The sequence below is a fragment of the Eriocheir sinensis genome, unplaced genomic scaffold (assembly GCF_024679095.1).
Source record: "Eriocheir sinensis breed Jianghai 21 unplaced genomic scaffold, ASM2467909v1 Scaffold981, whole genome shotgun sequence".
NCBI classification, from domain to species: Eukaryota; Metazoa; Arthropoda; class Malacostraca; order Decapoda; family Varunidae; genus Eriocheir; species Eriocheir sinensis.
Window position 1 is genome coordinate 65,001 of NW_026112365.1, and position 17,404 is coordinate 82,404.

The 17,404-nt window shown below is 44.5% G+C and overlaps 1 pseudogene; it reads right to left on the reverse strand.

The window, feature by feature from the left end:
• The window catches only part of LOC126995094 (pseudohemocyanin-2-like), a 9,209-nt pseudogene extending 168 nt beyond the window's left edge, over nt 1-9,041 (reverse strand).
• Between the last annotated feature and the right edge of the window lie 8,363 nt (nt 9,042-17,404).

A 17,404-nucleotide genomic window follows, 5' to 3' on the forward strand; every position in this document is an offset into this window, starting at 1 on the left:
TTATAAGTGGAAGGAAGAAATGGACGGAAGAAATAAGGAACGAAAAAGGAAGAAAATTAATGGACAGAAGAAATAAGGAAAGAAAAAAGAAGAAAATTAATGGACGGAAGAAATAAGGGAAGAAAAAAGTAAGTAAGAAATGGAAGGAAGGAAAAGTCACGAATAAAAGGAAACAGAAAAAGTATAAAGTAACCAAGAACAATTTAGCTTATAAGTGGAAGGAAGAAATATGGGAACGAAAAAAAAGGACGAGGAAGGAGGAGGAGGAGGAGGAGGAGGAGGAGGACGAGAAAAAGGACGAGGAGGAGGAGGAGGAAGAGGACGAAAAGGACGAAGAGGAAGAGAAGGAGGACGAGGAAGAAGAGGAAGAGGAGGACGAGGACGAAGACGAGGAGGAGGAAGAGGAGGAGGAGGAGGAGGAGGATGACTACTATTCTCTGCTTAATGGCTAGTTTTTTCTTCTTTTTTCTCGTGTTTTCTTCTTATATTTTTTTTTCCTCGTTTGTTTTCTTCAAGTAGCTCATCCGTTAAAAGCTTCGTTTCACTGCAGAACATAAACTCGGTGATGACGGCCCCGCAAAAGCCTCCTCACTTTGCTTTATTCGCCGCCACACATGAAGAGCTCGTGTTTGTGGTCCGTCCCCAAAGAGCCTCGCCAAGATGAATTACGACCTGAAAGAGCAGGGAGGATGTGGCCCAAGAACTCTCCTACGATGGACGGGGCAAGAAAGATACAGCTGCGAGACTAACCCTGAAACCTTTTACCCTGAACACACAGCCTGACACACACATAAGTAACATAAAAGTTGGAAAGTTTCGTTTAGTCGGCGCAACATCTGTGGTCATATGCCGGAGAGAGACAGGAGGGGGAAGGAATTATAGGAGAAGGGAACAGATACCAGGAGACAGTACACAACCCCCGATTAATACCTGGTACCCATTCACTGCTGGGTGGACAGGGGCGTAGGGTATCGGAAAAGCCGCCCAAATTTTTCCACTCCGCCCGGGACATAAGTAACATAACATACACGAACTGCTGTCTCTAGTCTAAGATGCAGCTGCGAGACTAACCGGAAACCTTTTACACGGGACACGGCGCCTGACACACTATAATACCGTCTAAACCCTTCACACTATACACAACGCCTGGCACAATTTTTACCATGAACAAAGAACCGGACACACTAATTTGATCTTAAACTTGCACACTAATTCGATCTAAAACTTGAAGATTAAATACTGCGCCCTGACATACTAACTCCGATCACACTAAACACAACACCTGACACACTAACTCCGCCTAAACCTTTCACACTAAATACGGCGACTGACATACTAATTCCATCACGTCCCCTCCCGAAATTGACCTCTCTTTCTGCCACCTCTTTTGATTCTTTTTAGGAGCAGCGAGTAGCGGGCTTTTTTTATTATTGTTTCCTTTTTTTGTGCCCTTGAGCTGTCTCCTTTGTTGTAAAAAAAATAAAATAAATAAACAATACCTCCAAGAGACAGGAATCACATACGTTACAGAAAACACGATTCCCGGACGTTGATAAAAAGAAATACCCGCCACACTAATCCTGCCACTGCCTTACTGAGCATCGTATACATCCACGAAGAAGAAATTAGATACCTTACACAGCATACGATTCACGGACGATGACCAAAAAGAGCCCAGCTGACGTCTCTATCCATTCTAAGACCACGGGAGGGGGGACTGGATGTGTGTCTTATCGCGTGGTTCAAACAGGCTCTTCAAGCAACCTCGAGGATCTCTGAGTATTCGACCGCCGAGGAGCTTTTACATCAAGCACTCAGCGGCACGGAAGACTCGCAGATGTGGAAAGCCAGATGGACTGACCGACGAGGAGAGGAAAAAGAAGCTATATAAAAACCGAGAGCGAGAAGGGAGATGAAGAACAGAAAGACGGAGGAGAAAAGGAGAATGAAGAGACAGGATGAGAAAGCTACCGAAGATAAGAAAACGAAAACGGAGATGAAGAACAGAAAGACGGAGGAGAAAAGAAGAAAGAAGGAGACTGGATGGATAAGAAAGCTGCCGAAGATAAAATAAAACAAAAAAACGAGAAAGAAAAGGGAGATGAAAAACAGAGAAAGGGATAAGAAAATAAGAAAGAAGGAGAGTTGGTTGTATAAGAAAGCTACTGACGAAGGAAATACAAAGAAACCCACCCAAAAAAAAAAGAAAAGTGAGAAGAGAAGCAGACGAAGAAAAGAAAAGAAGACCGAGGGAGAATTGGTGGATAAGAAAACTACCAAAGATTAAAAAGAAAACAAGAAAACGAAAAGGGAGATGAGAAAGAGAAAGAGGGAGGAGAAAATGAAAATGAAGAGACTAGGAATAAAAAAAACTGCAGAGGATAAAGGAAAGGAGGAAGAGCAAAACAGGATGATAAGTTAACGTAGGAAATGGACAGCGAGATTTATAGCAATAGAAATAGAAAGACTTCAGACAACATTGCGATGAAGTAAAATAAAAATAATAGTAAGTAATGAGAGAAAATGGAGGAAAATAAGGAATAGGAGGCGGAGGAGGAGAAACGAGGGAGCGAAGGAAAAAGGGAAGGAAAACATAATGAAAACGAATAAAGGAAGAAAGAAAAAGAAAAAGCGAGAGAACAAGAGAGTCGATGAAGAGATAAGGTGAAAATAATGGTCTCTTTCCACACGAAGACTCTAAATTGAGAGCGATAAAGATAGATAGATAGATAGATAGAGAGACAGACAAACAGAAAGACAGACCGACAGACAGACAGACAGACAGACACTCGGATGGAACAAAACAATCTTGGAATTATCTTTGAGGAACAATTTTCATCTTCCTCACAAAGTTAATGGTCATGATGTCGGTTACTGTGCCATGAAGAGTCTGCTTCAAACGAGGAGGAGGAGGAGGAGGAGGAGGAGGAGGAGGAGGAGGAGGAGGAGAAGGAGGAGGAGGAGGAGGAGGAGGAGGAGGACGGCAACCTACGACCTCACCCTCCCTTTCTCCTTCTTCCTCCTCCTCCTCCTCCCCCTTTCCACCTTCCACCTCTTCCACAATTTCTCCTCGTTCTTCACAGCAGGTCCCTCCCTCCTTCCCTCTCCCCTCCCCTTCACCCACCTCCTGGCCCCCTTCCGACCGTCGGGTTCTTGTTGTTGGTGATATTCAGGTTCGTTATGTTGACAGGTATTTTGCTCCAAGGATAAGAACAGGACGAGGTGTGTTTCCCAGGGGCAGGGTGGGCCATATATCAGAAATGATTGAGGCGTGTATGGCAAGCGAGTGATCGAACCCCATTGTCTTTCTCAGCTGTGGCGGAAACGACGTTTCTCGTGTGCCAAGCGAGGACCTTCTCAGGCGTTTTAGAGAATTGTTAGGCAGGATACGTGACGCTGGTGGGTCACCAGTAGTGTGTGGCGTCCTGCCAAGGAGGGGCGTTGGCGATGGATGGCTGTCCAGGGCGATAGCAGTGAACAGCAGACTTGCTGAGCACTGCGAGCGCAATGGGTGGCTGTTCGTCGACAATTTGGACCTCTTCTTTGGCAACGACGCCCTCTACGCCCGTGACGGGATACACTTGACGTTCAAGGGTGTTGAGGCTCTCTCAGACTCCCTTGAGCGAGCACTTGGTACTCTGAGGGAATTTTTAGTATAGGCGAGGGGGGGAGGAGTAATGGGAGCAATGGGAGGAGTAATGGGAGGGGACATCTAGCTCATAATATAACCAGGCAGCTTAGAAGTAATTCTAGGGGAGTAACAGAGGACGGGCTAAGAATCTTCTATACTAACAGCAGGAGCCTCAGAAACAAGATAGACTTACTAAGGGGTGAAGCTTGTTCAGAAAATTTTGACATAATAGCGATCACTGAGACATGGATAGACACTGCTAATAGAAATTTTAGATCAGAATTTGAAATAACGGGTTATCAGATGTTTCACAAAGACAGAAGGGGCAGAAAGGGAGGAGGAGTTGCGCTATATGTTAAAGACTCACTTAAATGTCTAGTTAACAACTCAGTCAAAACTAACATGGATTCAGAATCAGTTTGGGTGGACGTTTACAAAGGGAAAGAAAAACTAACTCTAGGAGTTATATACAGGCCACCCAACCTTAACAGGCAGGACACGAGTATATTACTACAGGAGATTGGCAGGGCAGTATGAGTAGAAATGTCTGCGTAATGGGGACTTTAATTATAGGAATATAGACTGGGAAGATCTAGTGGGTGACCTGGAAGCCGAGGACTTTCTTGAAGTTATACAAGATAATTTCCTTAAGCAGGTAGTTACTGAGCCTACCGAGGAGATAACATATTAGACTTAGTCCTAACCAATAATGGGAACTTGCGACGTGAGTTGGAGGTGGGCGGAGAGTTAGGAAATAGTGATCACAGAACGGTTCGTTTTAGCTTAGACTGGGCGGTAACCCAGAACCAAACCCAGTGTTAGTGCCAGATTTTAGAAGAGCAAACTACGAGGGGCTTCGAAGACATCTTGAAGGGGTAAACTGGGATAATTTAGGGATTCATGAGGGCCAGAACTGCGGATTGGAGAGCCAGGAGAACCAGGTAGAAATGTCTTACAATCATTTAGATAGAGTAATAGTAGATGGGCAAGACCAGCATATACCACAGCGAACACTTAGAAAAGAAAACAATGATCCTAAGTGGATGACTCGTGGAATAAAAAACTAGATTGGGTTAATGAAGGCAATTTATCTTAAAAAAAAAAATGGGGAAAAAAATCTCAGGGGCCGGTCCGACGAACTAACTAGATAAGTTAAGAAAAACACCAGGATAGCAAAAAGAACTATGAGATCAAAGTAGCAAATGAGGCGAAAAGTAATCCTAAGGGCTTCTTTCAGATGTATAGAACAAAACACGGGAGAAAATTGGACCGCTGAAAACAAACACAGGGGAGCTAGTAGAAAATTACGAAAATATGAGCACATTGTTGAACGACTACTTCCTTTCAGTATTCACACAGGAGGATCGAACGACTATACCGGAAAGAGTTCAGGTGTACGAGGGCGGGGATGGCGATAAATTGAGGGATATAATCATTACCAGGCAAGTAGTTCAGGATGAGATAGATAAGCTTAAGAAGAACAAGTCGCCAGGTCCTGACGGGATATTTCCGAGGGTATTAAAGGAGTTAGGTGATGTAATCAGTGACCCACTAACCGACATCTTTAAGATGTCGGTAAATACTGGCTATGTGCCGAGCCTATGGAAAGTAGCTAATGTGACGCCGATTTTTAAAAAGGGGGACAGGTCAGTTGCTTCAAACTATCGCCCAATTAGCTTAACATCGGTTATAGGGAAGATGCTGGAGTCCATAATAGCCAGGAACATTCGGGAGCATTTAGAGAAGCATAGCAATTCACGACTCGCAGCATGGGTTCACAAAAGGTAGGTCATGCCTCACCAATCTCTTGTCCTTCTACAATAAAGTATTTGAGGCAGTTGACAGAGATAAAAATTATGATGTAATCTATCTTGATTTTAGTAAAGCGTTTGACAAAGTTCCTCACCAACGACTGTTGCTTAAATTACAGGCTCACGGAGTAGAGGGTAACGTTTTGAACTGGGTCAAGGCGTGGCTTAGCAATAGGAGGCAAAGAGTGCAAATCAATGGTAAAAGATCTGACTGGGGATGTGTTACGAGTGGGGTCCCACAAGGTTCGGTATTAGGTCCACTTTTGTTTATTATTTATATCAATGACTTAGATACAGGAATTAGTAGTGATGTTAGTAAATTTGCAGATGATACCAAGATCGGTAGAGTAATTGAGTCGGATCAGGACGCTAGTATTCTCCAAGGTGAACTCAACAGATTATATGACTGGGCGGATAAATGGCAGATGGAGTTCAATGTAGGAAGTGCAGTATTCTGAGTCTAGGTATGAACAACCCATCACATAACTATTGCTTAAATGACAATCTCATAAGTAGGTCTGGGTGCGAGAGGTATTTAGGGGTCTTAGTGAGCTCTGATCTCCGTCCAAGGGCACAATGCATTCAAGCTAGAAATCGAGCTAATAGGGTACTGGGATTTATTTCAAGGAGCGTAAGCAAAAGAAGACCCAGTCTTCCTCAAACTATATTTAGCATTAGTTAGACCTCATCTTGACTATGCGGTTCAGTTCTGGTCACCCTACTATAGAATGGATATCAAAATGTTAGAATCGGTGCAGAGGAGGATGACTAAGATGGTTCAGGGGTTGAGAAACTTGCCATACGAGGAAAGACTCAAACAGTTAAACTTGCATTCTCTAGAAAGGCGAAGGGTGCGTGGAGACATGATCGAGGTTTATAAATGGATGAAGGGCTTTAATAAGGGAGACATTCATAAGGTTTTGTTGGTAAGAGAACCGGGTAGGACACGAAGTAACGGGTTTAAACTGGATAAATTCAGATTCAACAGGGACATAGGCAAAAATTGGTTTACTAACAGGGTGGTGGATGAGTGGAATAGGCTTAGTCATGTGGTGAGTGCCAATACAATTGTCACATTCAAAAATAGACTAGATAAATTCATGGACAGCGATATTAGGTGGGGTTAGATACACGGGAGCTTAGGGTCAAAGGAGCTGCCTCGTACAGGCCTACCGGCCTCTTGCAGACTCCTGCGTTCTTATGTTCTTATGTTCTTAAGAAAAGATTGATCAATTAGTAAGTGAATCATTTCAAAATATTAGTCAGTCCATCAGTTAGTAAATTAATCAAATGATCAGCTAATTCATCAGTCATTTTATCCATCAATTAATCATTCAATTCATCAGTCACTTTATCAATCAGTTAATCAATTCATCAGTCATTTTATCAATCAATCAATTAATCAATCCATCAGTCAGTCAATGAATCCATGAGCCATTTTATCAATTAGTTAATCTATCAATCCATCAGTCATTTCATCAATCAATCAATCAATCAATTCATCAGTCACTCAATCAATCAATCAGTTAATCAATCCATCGGCCAGTCAATCAGTCAATCAGCCAACTCGTCAGTCAGTTAAACAATTAATCAACAAACTGAAGTAAGTTACAACGCCACATGACAGCACTTCATCAAAGGGTTCAGTTTTACTTCGCTCTGTCCATCCATTTCGCTGCTCGGGAGGCCTGTGGTGCGGGCGGGGAGGGCCTGGCAGATTGATTAGGGGCGTGAGGTCGTGGCGCCACAACTGCTGTCGTTTGGTGCCGAATACTTCTCAAAAATACTGACAGTACAAATGACAGCAATAAAATTAAGAGTGACTAATAAAAATTATAAAAATGATAACCATTTAAAATGGAGAAATTTAGTTGGCAAGTTCAACAAACATATAGTATCACTGGAAGATAACATAACTAGCAACAGTGCTACTTGGTGACATTAATGAGATGAAATAAGATAAAGATATAGCATATCGGCTATTAGTAGTCTCTGGTTTGTTTTTTTGTGTTGTGTAAAAAGTTTTGGTTTTGTCTTATTTCTGTATAATCACAGTGCTCCCTGAAGATGTTGTCGATGCGCTTGTGCAGCCCCCAGGCGGCGGGGTCACAGGGGTATAGCTCCATGTGGGCGACCACGCCAGGGGGCAGGTCGTATTTGTCCTTGGGGTCAACCTGACGGTCGAGCATGGTGCAGGCCAGGGTGGTGAGGTTGCCGTAGTGCTTGCGGTTGGGGCTGTAGTAAGACGACTGGATGATGTCACCCAGGACTGCGATGCCGTTGTCATTTTCAATATTGATCTTTTCTCCCTGGTCGCTCTCCACATAGCCGTGGGCAATGGCGTCGTTGATGCGGTCCACCATGTGGATAAGTTCGTGGATTTTGCCGACCCTGTGGACGTCCTGCAGCTGGAAGTCGTCGTTGCGGATGGGGAAGGGAGCGCCGAACTTGTAGGTGGTCTGGGGAGCAAGGCCCTCGTGCAGCAGCTCGTCCAGTTTCAGCTCCTCGAGGAGGGGCATGTAGTTGGAGATGCGCTCGGCGTCGTAGCGGCTGAGGAGCTGGTGGTGGGCGTAGAAGAAGTTCTCTCCCTTCCTGTCAATGCGGTAGCCGTAGGTGTCCTTCCACCAGAATGGGTTTTCCAGGTGGATCATGAAGTGGTGAGTGTCAATGCCGAGGTCCTCACGGTAGTAGGCGACTCTCTGTTCCATGTCGTGGAGGTTGACAGTGAAGATGTTCTGGAAGACCATGTTCCTCAGCTTCATCTCGTTAACCTCGTCGGCTTGCCCGATGACCTGGGCCTTGGTGAAGTAGTGGGGCTTGACTTCGTAGACGGCTGGCAGCACGACGTGCTGTGTGAGAGGGAGTGTTTGATGGCATGGTAGGCGGCGTACAGGAATTCCTCCTCGTTGACTCGCTCCTGAAGTAGGGGGCGTTGCTGGAGACGTAGTTCCCGTCCTTGCACTGCATGAACACCTCGAACAGCATGACTGCCTCCTCCAGGTGGCGTTTGTTGGTGGCGGTAGCCCAGTGCTTCTTCTCCAGCAATCGTTTGTTTGTTAACTTGTCCACGAGCTTCTCGACATGCAGGTATCCGCCACTGGGTTGAAGGTCATGGCCTTCTGCTGCAAGTTGCTGTCGCGGATCGGCTCGAAGATCTTGTAGAAGGCGTAGTTCACGTCACGTTGTATCTGCTAGTCATCTGTCGTGAATCAAATATTGATATATACATTTAATTAGCTACAGGATTTTTAATAATCCTATGCTAGTATTTAAAGTGTTACCTAAAAGAACGTTCTCTGATGATTTTACACTGTGTGTATAAGAAATTATTACATTTATTTCCAATTTTTCAATAATGCGAGAATAAAAAATCAAAGCACATTAGTGTGTGTGTGTGTGTGTGTGTGTGTGTGTGTGTGTGTGTGTGTGCGCATTCCTTCAGGCTATGTAAATTTGTGGAAGAGAAAAATATTTAAAACAAGAACATCACCACATATGCACTATAGTTTACCTGCTGGGGCATCCGACATAAACCCAACGCCGGGCCAGGCAGCGGCGGCGCCGAAGGCCACGAGAGCAAACACAACCAGGACCTTCATGCTGGAGCTAGTGCTGCCTCTGCTAACCTGCTGCCGTCTTATATACCCAGCGGGCCACGGGGGGTGCGCGATAACTGTTTCCACTTGGATGCCTTAGTAACAAATTTGTTTTATTTTTTGTAATCCTCTTACGTTGCTGATTGTTTACTGCTACTTGATGACTTATGTATGTATGTCAACAGGTATAAATGTGTTTGTTTAAGAATGTACGTATGTATGTATGTTTCTATGTATAAATATATGTCAATATGTGGGAATATACGTATGCATATATGTTTGTGTATATATATATATATATATATATATATATATATATATATATATATATATATATATATATATATATATATATATATATATATATATTTTTTTTTTATAGCTACGGAGAGAGTTCAAGGGCTTAATGAAAAAAACAAAAGGCCCGCTACTTACTGCTCCAGAACAGAGGTTAAAGGAGTGTTCAAAATTAGAGGTCAATTCGGGAGGAGAGGTGTCCTGATACCCTCCTCTTGAAAGAGTTCAAGTCATAGGCAGGAGGAAATACAGATGAAGGAAGATTGTTCCAGAGTTTACCAGCGTGAGGGATGAAAGAGTGAAGATGCTGGTTAACTCTTGCATAAGGGGTTTGGACAGTATAGGGATGAGCATGAGTAGAAGATCTTGTGCAGCGGGGCTGCGGGAGGAGGGGAGGCATGCAGTTAGCAAGCTCAGAAGAGCAGTCAGTATGAAAATATCGATAAAATATATATATATATATATATATATATATATATATATATATATATATATATATATATATATATATATATATATATATATATATATATATATATATATATATATATATATATATATATATATATATATATATATATATATATATATATATATATATATATATATATATATATATATATATATATATATATATATATATATATATATATATATATATATATATATATATATATTAAAAGGAGGGAGAGAGGGCGGAAGGCAGAGGCGGAGGAGAAAGAGACGGATGAGTGGATGGATAGATGAAGGAAGGGAGGGAGGGAAGAAAGGAAGGATGAAGGTGGAGGAAGGAAAGGAGAAGGAGAAGGCTTCAGTTTACACCGCAAGTCGTGGCCGTAATCGCACATTCATCAAACGTTTATGAGCAAATGAGGTGCACTTGGAGGCACTTATAAAGACGGAGAAAAAAAGGTTCATGTGTGTCTAAAGAAGAAATATTATATCTGATATTTTATTCACTCGTCAGTCATCGATACCATCTCTTCCTTCTTTCTCATTATATTCTTTATTTTTGCTTTTCCACTCGACACCCACACCTCCAGCAGTACCATTTCTTGCACCTTCAGCCCCCCCTGCTCGGCCTGCTGCTGCCGCCGAGGAAAGGAATAAGGATTTGTGCTCTGGCTAGACTCCTCTTTTAACCCTGGGCAGGGCGGCGTCGGCTAGGCGGCGTCGCACACAGCCTTAGGAGTTAATAGTACATCCATCAGGTCCCCTTAGCACCTCAGCGTCGGTGGAGCACGGAGAGAGTGACCGCCTGGGCACCCGCTCCCTCCATGTCAGGTGGTGGTTAAGTACCTTCCCTCCATATGTGTGTGGATACATACGACGCGATTGGCTGAGCCGTGGGTTTGTACTGCACGGAGGTGTCATGGAGATGCTTGTGTTCTTATCTATTTTTTTACTCGCATTAATTTATATCTGTCCGGAGAGCTTAGAAATATGCACATCACATCACACATCTGCCATATACTTTCCCATCGTTATGACTGCCACAACTCTTTCCAGGCTTATCTGCACCCATACATAGTTAAGTAATGCAGTGTTGTGTGACCTCTCAAATGCTTGAATTATCCTGCCTGGAGAGTACTCGCTGTTTCGTGGCTCACCTCCCTCGGGCGGGGCTACCGGGTTCCCGGGTGTCGTAACTGTGGTGCCTGTCTGTGCTCGGTCACTTTCGCTACGTCCTGCTCTGCATACCTCCGCTCGCTTACCTCATCGCCTGAATCTCTTGCTTTGGCTTCGGCGGGACCTTATGCTCCATGATTATCACTTGCAGAAACACAGTAATTATTGGAAACTGGATCTAGAGAGCCAGGGAGGAGAAGGGAGAAGAGGAAAGGAGAGAAGAAACGAGAAGAGGAGAGGACAGGACACGGGAAGAGAAGAGGAGAGAAGAGAGGCGAGGAGGGAAGATAAAAGGGTAGGAAAAGAGTGGAGAAGAGAAAATAGAAAAGATTGTGATGAGAATAGAAAATGATAGGAGAGAGAGAGAGAGAGAGAGAGAGAGAGAGAGAGAGTTAATTACTAGAACAACTGACACATCACTGATAATTAGGCTGGAATTTAGGTAACACGCACAAGTGTTTTCTTCCCTGAACACACAAAAGGAGCAGAGAGATCAACTATCTGTGATGAATTACCGTGGGCAGGGGACACTCATTTACATCCACTCAGCTTAAATTTGATGTGTCACTTTCACGCACCACTGCAGAGCGCCCCCGCCCACCCCGACCCTCCCAAGGTACCTGCATTTTCCGGGTCACTTGAATATGTAGCACTAAATATCACTAGGAAGCGTTAATGTGAGTAAAACCCTCAATGATGTCTGTACACGTTTTAGCATCATGTCATCTCCCGGAGCGGCCGACAATTGAGGTGTAAGAGCCGAGAGTCAGTCAGTAGAGTGAATCTCTCCTTATAACAAACAGGCGCGGATTGTGGCCTGTGGCTCGGGATGTTATATGAATAATTTTGCCGTTTCTTAGACTTACCCCATGAATCCCATTGTCTCTAGTAGCAATTACCAGCTGTGTGTGTGTGTGTGTGTGTGTGTGTGTGTGTGTGTGTGTGTATCAGGACTTGTGAGTGCGTGGCAATACCCTACTTCCAGCATTGAGTTGAGGCCCCCCCCCCAACACACACACACACACACACACACACAGGCACCACACGACCCCAAACAAACACGCACTCACACGATACATGCCTCTTTGATTGAAATACTTTATATGTCTCTCCCTTCCCTGAGTCCAGCCATCCGCCCTCCCTTAATGATCCGGGGCCCCTGTATATCACTTCCATGCCCAGCCTCAGTTGTGATTTTTTTATTCATTTGGCCTGTAGCGTCGGTAGGCTTTCATGATTGGGTCTAATGGTCACCCCAAGCCCGTTAGTGGAGAGGGCAAGAGTTTAATTAATAATTGCGCCATTCGTGGCTGGCTCATGCTTCACCCTGAGCTCTACTTGATCCTCTTCAGAGTACACACACACACACACACACACACACACACACACACACACACACACACACACACACACACACACAAAGTCCGTCCGAATGCTTCCTTCTCTGCCATAAGTGTATCTCCTTCGCCTTAGCATAAATAAGTGATAACAACAAGGCCGGAGGAAGGCAAACCAGGAATACGGGGAAGGCGGAGGGCAAATAACTAGTTTCTAGGGGCCGCCCAACGCAAGGTGACTGTCCTCTTGTTAGCTATATCATGCGTGGCCTCTTGCGTATGCAATATCAACCCTTAATTGGTGACTAGAATATTTAGAAATGTGTTCCTGGACTTCAGGTAACGAGCTGTATGCAAATATTCTGGTTTCTCTTGTCTGTTTACAGCGAATTCCCAAAAGACATTCTGTTGCACCTGACATTTAACCCATACATAAATCTCCACCGGTGTCTCCTAATTACCGAAGCTGTGATGTTCCCGTTCACCCGAGGAACTTCACGTGTTGGGGAGGATCATAAATTTTCCGCGAGTGGAGAGAGAGAGAGAGAGAGAGAGAGAGAGAGAGAATTAATCGCAAACAGGCAGACGGACTAACTCGCGCAACATAAGCCGAAATATTGAGAAAATCATGTCTTTTTTCATATTTTTATGTGCATCTTATATGTATGTTAACTGGAAGCCACTGTCGACCGATCTCTGCCCGGGCGGGGCAGTTGGCCCAACTCTGCCCTGCTCTGCCCCGCTCTGCCCCACCCCGCTCTTCCTCAATGACAGTAAAAGAAAAAACACTTAACAGTCTCAGACTACGTCATAAAAAATCGTTTTAGCTAGAGATCATTAACGTTTTTTATTAACCCATTTTTTTTAGTATATCATAATCTTTTATCAGAGCAAGGTTAAGGATCGAAGAGGAAGTAGGAGCGATGGATTTCTTATCTTCAAGTGGGTGAACGCGGTGGACAAACTTTGCGGCAAATAAACTAGGCACTGACAAATGTGATAGGCCTAAGCTTGTCGTGGAAGGCACAGATAGAAGTATTTCGCAGTAAATGAAGAAACAGCTGGAAATGTTTCGAAATAAATGAAGAAACAGATTGAAGTGTTTCGGAATAAATGGAGAGAACGAGTGGCGGAGGAGCAACACAAAACCGTGGGCGAGATAATGTCAGAATTAACAAGTTATTAACAACGGAGCAACATAACAGGCAGGCCAATAGAGAGGTAGCCCAAAGGTGTGAGCCGTGGCCCAGGTAGACAGAGGTGATCCCGTTGACCCTCGACTGGCGTGGCTGTAATCACTCCGCCATACCTTGCAGCCTCACTAACCAGCCGCGTCTCCACACTCTTATTCCCCTTGACCGCCCTGCCTCCCCATCCCCGCCTTCCTTCCTCCTCCCTTCCTCTTCTCTTTGGCCATAGTAATTTCCCCTCCATGTGTTCGGTTACCACTTTTAGTCTCCACCCTTCCCTTCTTCCACTACACCACTCTCTTTGATGAACCACTTCTCCTAACTTCTTTGAGACTTCTTTATCTTCTATAAGTAATTGCTGTTGTCAGCGCTCGCCAAGTGACTCTTTATCATCTTTCTTATTAGCCTGAAAGCTTGTAGTATTTTTTTTTACCTCCGTCCTGTTCCTTTACCCCCAATCTCCCTCTCCTTCCCTCCATCCCATATGCCTGTCATCCCTCTCTCCCTCCTTCCACCTCTCCTTCCTTATCTCTATCCCTCCTCCTCTCAGTTTTCTTATCTCCATCACTCCTGCCGTCTCAGCCTTCTCCCTTCTCCCCAAGAATACCGTTTCAGTCTCCTTGGGTCTCCCCGCTGAGGCTTCTCTGGGCCGGTTCCTGATGGCGTATTCCTGACATGGGTCGCTATCGTGTCTGCGGAACGAGCGGTAACAGGAGGTCTGGGAGAGAGCAAGCAGGACGTGGCTTATTGCAATGACTAAAAAAAATGCATGTAGATGAACGTAAAAAAATGATCAGTCTTCACTTTTTCATCGCTTTGGCTGGAAAACACTTCAGCAGCCTTTTTCCTTCCCATGAACTGTACTTGCACGAGGGGAGTATCAATGTAGGTATCTCCGGAGCCGAGTCATGTAATTATTTTTGGGGGCATTTCTTTCCTTCTTTATGGGAGCAGCGTGTTGCCCCATTGTTGTTATGTGACCGTTGACTCCCCTCCTCTCGCCGCAAAGTGTATGAAGCAAAGCCCGTAATATAGCTCAACGGTATGATTCAGTTTCCTTTTTTTTGTGTTAGTCTTCGTTCTGACGCTACTAGTAATAAAAAAAGGCCTAAGGTGAAACGTTAGTGAAGAAATACTGGTGAAGGAGGATGTTAACAATGGCTTAAATTATAGAGGGTAGCGATTTATATAATGTTATGGGGTCTTCGTTCGGACGCTACCAGGAGAAAAAAAAAAGCGCAGAGAAAATGTTAGTGAAAGAAAACAGATAAAAAAGGATATTAACTGTGGCGTGAATCATAGTGGGTAAGGCATCATGCATCGCTATGGCGATGGAGGAGTGAAACAACATGAGTGACGGTACGATGAACCCGCGAGAACAGGCACTTTGTTGACCACTTTACAATGAAGAACACTCATGTCTCCCTCACTCCCCGAACCTGACTATATAAACACACACACACACACACACACACACACACACACACACACACAGCTCAAGGGTGAAATAAATGAAAAAAAAAATCGCCAAGGTGCCTCTCGCAGACCACAGTAAGAAAGGTCAGGAGAGGATCAGATTCGGGTGGAGAGGTGTCTTGATGCTCCCGTGTGCAGTAGAGTTACGATAAGGGTAGGGGGGGGGTAGGGGGGCATGAAGTCACCAAGTTAAGAAGGGCAGTTAGCTGGACAATATCGATCGAAAAATGACTGGAAAGCGACATTGCAGCGAAATTTAAGAGAAAGAAGAGTCAGTGAAAGGAAGGGAGGTGACGGGACGAAGAAACTTGAACTCTACTCGGTCCAATAGAGCTGTGTGCGTGCCCCCACCCACCCACCCACACTCCCACACACTCTCCCACATACACAAGCACCATACACCATACAAGGCGGACAAGGCCGTCTGTTTAGTTCGCGGCTGGGTAGGGGAAAATTTGTGGAGACGATACACACGCGCATGACTCACGCACATAAATTACTTAACTACAAACAAGATTGGTAGAGAGTTTTCCAATTAGGCAAGCATGCAGCAGGTCACGCCATGATATAGGAGTCGTAAGAAACAAATGTATGGACACAGTACAGATAAGAAGATGAAATATCCTTCAGCGAGGACGTGTGTTGTGGTGAGCAGCAGGATACGTGTTGGGTGTCAGGCTGGACGAGACGTAACTTTCGTGGTTTTATATGCGCGCCCGCCTGTCACGGGAGAAACATGAGACCAACAGGTATGCGTGCAGGTGGGTGGGGAGGCGGAGGAGCCTTATTAACGACGGATACATTCAGTCTTCATCGGAGAACGAAACGAGAAGGTGGGAGGATGATAAATAAACCACTGCTCTTCAAACTTTTCTCGCCGGGAGCAAGTTTTGTTTTAAGTATTTTGCTCACGACCCATTCTGAAGGCTCTTGACAGTACTAAGAGCTTTGACTCCCACTGTCAGGTATTCATTTATTTATTTATGACCAAGTGGCGACCCATCGAGCACAGTGACTACGCCCGCACCCACACGAACCAACCCTCAGGAGAACTGTGACGCCGGGAGATCATTTCCAGTGTGTGTCTTGGCTTTGAGGAGGTGTTCGTTGTATATCACCGTCATCATCATCAGTATCAGCATCATCATCGTCAGTGTCATCAAGGTCATCATCATTATCATCATTGTCATCTTCATCCATCATCATCCATCATATCGTAATAAATATTATGACCAACTTTATGATCTTGATAATCACTCTCATCACTGTCATCATCATCAGTATCAGTATCATCATCGTCAGTGTCATCAAGGTCATCATCATTATCATCATTGTCATCTTCAGCCATCATCATCCATCATATCGTAATAACTATTATGACCAACTTTATGATCTTGATAATCACTCTCATCACCGTCATCATCATCAGTATCATCATCGTCAGTGTCATCAAGGTCATCATCATTATCATCATTGTCATCTTCAGCCATCATCATCCATCATATCGTAATAAATATTATGATCAACTTTATGATCTTGATAATCACTCTCATCACCGTCATCATCATCATCGTCATCATCATTTTCACGATCTTTTTCATCGTAATCATCATCATCAAGCAAAGTACACTGATAATAAAGTGCATCCTTGAGCATTCCATTTGTCATGAAAGGAATGTGTGTAAGTGTGTGTGTGTGTGTGTGTGTGTGTGTGTGTGTGTGTGTGTGTGTGTGTGTGTGTGTGTGTGTGTGTGTGTGTGTGTGTGTGTGTGTGTGTGTGTGTGTGTGTGTGTGTGTGTGTGTGTGTGTGTGTGTGTGTGTGTGTGTGTGTGTGTGTGTGTGTGTGTGTGTGTGTGTGTGTGTGTGTGTGTGTGTGTGTGTGTGTGTGTGTGTGTGTGTGTGTGTGTGTGTGTGTGTGTGTGTGTGTGTGTGTGTGTGTGTGTGTGTGTGTGTGTGTGTGTGTGTGTGTGTGTGTGTGTGTGTGTGTGTGTGTGTGTGTGTGTGTGTGTGTGTGTGTGTGTGTGTGTGTGTGTGTGTGTGTGTGTGTGTGTGTGTGTGTGTGTGTGTGTGTGTGTGTGTGTGTGTGTGTGTGTGTGTGTGTGTGTGTGTGTGTGTGTGTGTGTGTGTGTGTGTGTGTGTGTGTGTGTGTGTGTGTGTGTGTGTGTGTGTGTGTGTGTGTGTGTGTGAGTGTGTGAGTGTGTGTGTGTGTGTGTGTGTGTGTGTGTGTGTGTGTGTGTGTGTGAGTGTGTGTGTGAGTGTGTGTGTGAGTGTGTGTGTGAGTGTGTGTGTGAGTGTGTGAGTGAGTGTGTGAGTGTGTGTGTGAGTGTGTGTGTGAGTGTGTGAGTGAGTGTGTGAGTGTGTGTGTGAGTGTGTGTGTGAGTGAGTGTGTGAGTGAGAGTGTGTGAGTGAGTGTGTGAGTGAGAGTGTGTGAGTGAGT